The sequence below is a fragment of the Alexandromys fortis genome, unplaced genomic scaffold (genome assembly GCF_014885135.2).
Source record: "Alexandromys fortis isolate MF-2015 unplaced genomic scaffold, M_Fortis_MF-2015_v1.1 scaffold_105, whole genome shotgun sequence".
In the NCBI taxonomy this organism is placed as follows: Eukaryota; Metazoa; Chordata; class Mammalia; order Rodentia; family Cricetidae; genus Alexandromys; species Alexandromys fortis.
In genome coordinates, this window is record NW_026068011.1 from 1,096,407 (window position 1) to 1,103,272 (window position 6,866).

The 6,866-nt window shown below is 42.4% G+C and overlaps 1 pseudogene; it reads right to left on the reverse strand.

Moving 5' to 3' along the window:
* Positions 1-4,209: 4,209 nt before the first annotated feature.
* LOC126513553 (probable ATP-dependent RNA helicase DDX23) lies at positions 4,210-6,635 on the reverse strand (annotated as a pseudogene).
* Between the last annotated feature and the right edge of the window lie 231 nt (positions 6,636-6,866).

The following is a 6,866-nucleotide window of genomic DNA, read 5'->3' on the forward strand; positions in this document are numbered from 1 at the left end:
ATGACTCTAAAAGAACATCATTAAAATCAACATGTAATCCAATTTAAAACTTATTCCTTGTCACACAGTAGGTCACTATATGGATGACATTCTTAATATACAAGGACTCTTGTTTGTTTTCACGATTTATTTCATCTTTACTGCTTCCTAAAGACCAAGCTCTTAATTGGCATGCTAGCCCAGCATATACACAAACAGATGAATACAAAACACAGATTATTTCTTTCTTGGCTTGCAGTGACCACATATTCATGCAAATGCAACTGATCTTGGAGATATGTCAGAAAAGTAGATTTTAATAGAGTCATATTAAAAGTCTCTTTTAAGGAACGATTGAGCTTTCTTATAGACCAGGCAGTTATGGAAGGAAGAAGTGACTTTGTGGTTTAGGAGTGCTACTAGCAAAATAATCAAGATCAATGCCACTCGGCTTTCATTTATTTTTCAGAGAATAGACCGTTTTGTCCTCACATTGATTTTTGTTGACACTTGAAATGTTTCCATTTTGTGATGTGTGTGGTTTATTTATACCCAGGCACTGCTAGACATGCCAGCTTTCAAGGGAAGGAGAAAGAGAGCCTTGTCATGCTGTCGTCATGCTTATTTACATAGCTCATGTCCCTAGGGACCACCAGCTTTAGGAAAAGAAAGTTATAGAAAAGACTTTTTAAGGCTTTTCTTTAACTATATAGACATATTTCACTCCACAGAGTAGAAGCAGATATTTTGGGAAAGCTTTTTCTTTTTAGAATTGGGCTCTTAAGGAAAAATGTGTGGAGAGGTGAGATGAGCGAGATGACTCTTCCTGAAAAGTTCTTGGAATGGGAATATAAAGACAGGAGTTCAGATTCCAAATATTCACAAACTGCCCATGCCACACAACTGACACCCACATTCAGATGGCCTAGTTCAGTCCTATGCAGGATCCCTAGCTCTCAGTCTGTTTTCAGTGAGCTCCCATTAGTTCAGGTCAACTGTTTCTGTAGATTTCCCTGTCATGGTCTTTACCCCTTTGCTCATATTATCATTTTTATCTCTCTTCGACTGGAAATGGGATAAGAATTTATCCCTAGTGCATGAACTGTCTTTTTGGAGCTCATTCTCTAAGGTGGGATACCTTACTCAACTTAGGTACAGGGAAAGAGCGTTGGTCCTGCCTCAGTGTGATGTGACAGACTTTGACTCCCCATTGGAGGCCTCATCCTCTCTGAGGAGTGAATGGGGGGTTGGGTTGGGGAGAAGGTAGGATGAGCAGGAGGCAGGAAGGGAATAGGAATTGGGATTAGTATGCAAAATAAAAAAGACTGTTTTTAAAAAAATATAAATGATGTAAAAATCCATAAAATAATTACCGTTAAGGTTAGATACGTGAGCATAATAAAATATAGATGTATACTTGAAAAAAAAAGGCTCCCAGGACCTGATTAAGCTATGGACATTGTGGGAGTCCACGTTTATTCCCATCTCACAGGAGGCAGGAAAATTCCCTCAGCTAGCTGGTTAGCCAGTCTAGACCAAGTGGTAAGAATCAGATTCAGCAAGATATCCTCCCTCAATATATGGAGTGGAGAGTTATCAATGAAGTCATACAATGTCTTTTACATATTGGCTCACACATGCAAATGTATACAGGTCTATGCTCTTACACATATGGGAGCATACATGCAGTAGAGAAAAATAAACACAGGTTTGAGTGTCCTATTTTCTAGAAAAAAATCTAAATGAATAGTTATTATAAGTGATAACACGTTTTGTTTGTTAGGTGTGTGTATCACTATAAGGGATGAGAAATGAATAGGTAGAGAATTACCTAACACCTTATTTGATCTCTGCAGATAACTCTGGATAGCACCTCAAACCTAGTCCTACTTTATGGAATGTTGCTTGCTTTCTGTTTCTTTTCCAATGCTAATAGACAAGCTTATTGCATATTATCAGTATCAAATGGGCTCTGTGCAATTTCACACTGATTAGCATTTTTTTCTGCTGAATTGTCCTTGATACAGGTTGTTTGGAAGCAATGAGGTTGTGTGCACAACTTCAGTCCCAGGTCTTAGAACACTTAGGACACAATCTGCTTTAGCCAGATAAGAATCCAGATTTTTTTCTTTCCATTTCTCCTCAACTAAACCACAGGAATTTCTGTTTGCCTTTATGTGACTAGAATTTGCCTCAGGGTGCTTCATGAAGGAGACAGTACATACTTTTCAGGGTTGTTTGTTTCTTAATATTAAGGATTTGATGTTTCAATGTATTTATTTTATGTGTGTGAGTATTTTGCCTGTGGTCATAGAGGGCATAAGATCTCTTGAAAATAGAGTTATGGATGACTGTGTGACCTAGGTCAGTTGCAACCAGCAAGTGTTCTTAACCTCTGAGTCATATAAAAGGTTTTAGTTCAATATGTTCTGCAACATTAATACCCTTGCTGGAGGACATAGTTCTTAGACATTCAAATTTTGCAATGGAATGGAATAAATTCTAATTTCAAAAACTGGTCATTTCCTTTAACTTTGTATCAATTCGAGGTAAATCTTTTTAATGTGTTACAAATTCTGTAAGAGTCTCTGAATTCTCTTCTTTGACACAGTGACTCCACCAGAATCCTTTTTTTCTCAGCTATGTTTCCAAAGCTTCTTAATTTCATCACTCATAGCCATTTGTCACACTGTGTATGTGAAACTAAAATATAGGTGATAAATATTCCTACTTCCTCTGAGATACTAAGTGGAACAGATATGAGTTCTCAAACATCTCCTAATGGATCCAGTCTCTAGAAATATAACTTCTCTTACTGGAGGTTTGATGGAAAAGTTCCCCAGGTCAATTGGCATGTCATTAACTTGACCCCCTCTCAGGTGTATGATGTCTGGTGAGTTCGACTTTCATTTTTACACATGTTCACTCTCTCAGAAAAAAAAAAATGACCTTAAATTCTAACAGATTTAGTAGACTTCACAGGGGAAGTTTTACTCTCTCTGAGGAACAAATGGTGGGTAGGGTAGAAAAAACAAGCGTGGGAGGAGAGGACAGAGGGACAACAGGTATTGGTGTGTATAAATAAATAAATAAGAAAAAAATCCAAAGTCATCAAAATCCATATTTATGTGTCCTGTTTCATCCTCTTGTCACTTCTTGTTGCATTAGGAGGTTGGTAACCTAGTAACAAATCTTTGTTTAGTTTTTGTCCTTGTTGTTTGTTTTTTGATAGAGTGTCCTGTAACCTAGACTAACCTCCAGCTCACTATAGCTGAGATTGACCTTGACAGCAGAAATGAAACCAGTTACAAATAAGAAAACCAGCTGAACAATAGGGTTCACAGCCTCTTTATCTTGTCAATGGATCCAATGTTACCAAGCACCTTCCACTACCACCACCATACTTATCTTGCCATGGTGGACTGCAACATCTCAAACTTTAAGCCATAATAAACTCTTTCTTCTTTAACTTGCTTCTTCTCAGAAAAGTAATCATACAATGAAATAAATAACTCAATTATCCATAATAATCACTCAGAGAAGCATGATACTTCTGAATTGCAGCAGAATCTCACACACATATTTCAAATATATTGACACGTCAATTATTTTCTTCTTTTTTTAAGATTCATGTATTTATTCTCAGAACATATAAACTTATCTTCTCAGAGAATAGAAAACAGAAATTTCACTCAGTGACTTAATGATGGACCCAGTCAGCTCACCCAGTCCCCATACCTAAAAAAGATTCCTGGGTTTGGGGGGCGGAGAGGATGCCTAGAGTGCACAGCACCCTACACAGGTAGCTCTAAAGGCTCTCAACCTGTTGTCAGAGTGACAGAGAGTCCAAGGTCCACGATCCTCATGATGCCAAATCTCCTGGATCAGTTAGCGCAACAACGTACTGCAGTACAGTCACACATGTGCTGAAGGAAGTCACCTCCAGGAGGCTATGTTTATGTTCAGGCTGGGGGACAGTGCTAGGCAATTAGTTACCCTGTAACCAGGACAGCAACAAGGCTGCAAGGGGCAGAGCTGCATGAAACCTGAAGTAATAAGCTCCTCCATCTTCCTGTCCCTATGGAGCCTACTTCACAGGCTCCGGACCAGGGAATCTGATTGTTTCCTAAACCCCATATCCAAGAAGGAGAGCCTGGAAAGAGGGATGTGAGGGTTAAAATGGCAGGCACCCGCTTTGGAGCACGTTTATCAATCCAATCAAGTGTTGTGTCAAGCTAAGATGGTCTCTTCCCTGCGCTTCTTGGTGAGGATGGTGCCTGACTTGTGCTGGGCATCGGGGTGGTTTGCTAGCTCTGAAGGGCAGGAAACATCGGGCTCTCTAGGATAGCTTGCTTCAGTTCATAGAACACAGCCGAGTCCTCTTTGGTGAGGAAGGTGATGGCTACACCACTCTTGCCTGCTCTTCCCGTGCGGCCAATTCGGTGAATGTAATCTTCAATATTGTTGGCCATATCATAGTTGACAACCATAGACACATCTTGAATATCAATACCACAACCAGCCACATCTGTAGCCACCAAAATATCCTTGGCTCTAGCCTTGAGGTTGGACAATGCAAATTCTCGCTCATGGCCTTTTCCACCATGCAGTGTACAGGTATTGTACCCCATCTTCTCAACAGACTTGGCCAACACGGTCACAACCCTTCTTCTGGTTGACAAAAATGATGACGGGTGGATCAAAACCTTGTTCCAAAATTCCCCTCAGCTTTTTCCTCTTTTCTGATTCTGATATGATGAAGACCTTTTGTTCCACCCGCTCATGGGACTTGCCTGCAGAGCCAATGTACACCACAGCACGTCTCCGAAGATAGCTCCTGGCTAGGCCTCCACCACTGGGGGCATAGTAGCCGTGAACATGACTGGCGGTATTTTTCCTGACTCAAAGTTGGCCAACATCTTCTCTGGGTCCTCAGCCTCATTTGTGTAGGGTTTCTGGTTGCTGGCAGGCATGTGTTCCAGGATCTTTTGCACATCTGGCTCAAAACCCATGTCAATCATCCTGTCTGCCTCATCCAGAACCACATAGGTACAGCGGCTCAGCACCAGGTAGTGGTTCTCCAGCACATCAATGAGACGTCCTGGGGTGGCGATCACAATCTCACATTCCATGCATAGCCTGAAGCCTTGGTCTTCTCTAGAGATGCCACCAATGACAGCCACCGTGAGGATACCTAGTGGCTTTCCAAATTTGATAGTTTCTTTCTCAATCTGCTGAGCCAACTCATGGGTAGGAGCCAGAATAATGGCATAAGGGCCCTGGTCTTACTCTTCGATCCTGTCAATTTTGGGAAGTGTGGTGATCCAGACCAGTAATAGGGTAAGGAAGGCTGCTGTTTTGCCGCTGCAGGTCTCAGCTACACTAATGATGCCACGATTCTGTAGGCCAATAGGAATGGCCTGACACTGGATAGGTGTTGGCTACTTGTAGCCACACTTATCAATGACTTCCAAGATATGTGGGGAGAGACGAATCTTTCCAGGACAGGATGGGATTGGGGATCTTGCCACCATTGGTGGTGATCCTATAGTCTTCATGGAGGATCCTCCAGTCCCTGTCTGTCATCTCATCTAACTTCTTCTGGGACCAATGGTGATCATCCCAGCCTTGCTTGGCTTCCTTCTTATGAAGTTTCTGGAGTCTTGCCTCCTCTTGCTCCTTTTCTTCCAGGATTCGCCTCTTTTTCTTCAGGTCTCCTTAGAAACGTGACTGTTCTCATTTCTGCTGCTTTAGGTCAATGCCTGCGATGAAGCCTAGCCCCAACAACTGTACCTGGTGCCGTTCTTTGTACAGGGGATTGTAGTCAATGGAAGTGTCTTCAGATGCATCCCACTCAAAGACAAACTTTCGGTCATTGAGATGCCTTGTTCTGCACCGTTTTTTTGATGCCACCTAGATAATAGCGTGCAACTCCTTGCTCTTATCCTTTTCTTCCTGGATCTTCTGGTGCCCTTCCCCATCCTCTTCCTTATTGGTCTCCCGCTCCATCCTCTCTCCGTTCCTGCCGCTTCTGCTCCTGAGGATCTTCTAGTGTCTTCCTGCCCAAATCCTGGAACTGTTTCCTTTTCTTCCTATCTTCTTCCAACATCTGGCGCTCTTCTACTTCCTGCTGCCGCCACTTCAGAGCTTCAGCTTCCCGCTCTGCTTTGGAGAGGAATTTGGGATTAGCTTCAGCTTCTTCATCAGCCTTTTTCTTGGCCAGAAGTTCCTCCAGGGACAGTGGCTGGATCTTAGGCTTCCTGTCGCTATGTTCATCCTCATCACCCTTCTTAGAGTCTCTGTCTTTCCGAGATTTGAAATATTTTCCTCGACCAGGAGACAAGCTGGATCTTTTGCGGTCCTTGTCCCTCCTGTGTCCGTCCTTGTCTCTGTCCTGCTCCTTAATCCGATCCCATTCTTTATCTCGCTCTCGTTCTTTGTGTTGTCGTTCTCTCTGTAGACTTGGAGTGGGACCGAGAGCGAGAATGGCTACCTCATTGCCGCCTATCCCGTGACCGATGCCGCTTTCTATCTTTAGTTGGGGAGGACTTCCGGTCCTGGTCTCTATCTAGTTCTCTATCAGGAGTCTGTAATCTTTTCCTGTCCTCCTTGGGTGGTGCGTCTCGATCCTTTTTGTCAACCAGTTCTCCTGACATCACCCCACGCCTCAACTGCTTAATGAGGCGTAAACGTCGCCAAGCAGTCCAATTATTTTCTTCTTAAATGATTGCTACAAAAAGCCATAGTCACAACTCATACACCGATTTTACTAGTTGAAGGTACAGTCTACCCTTCAAATCAGCTATGTAATTATCAGAAAGACTAGATTTCCCTTGAGAATGCAGCGTGACTCAAAATTGCTTTGAATAAAGGAATTGACTAGGCAG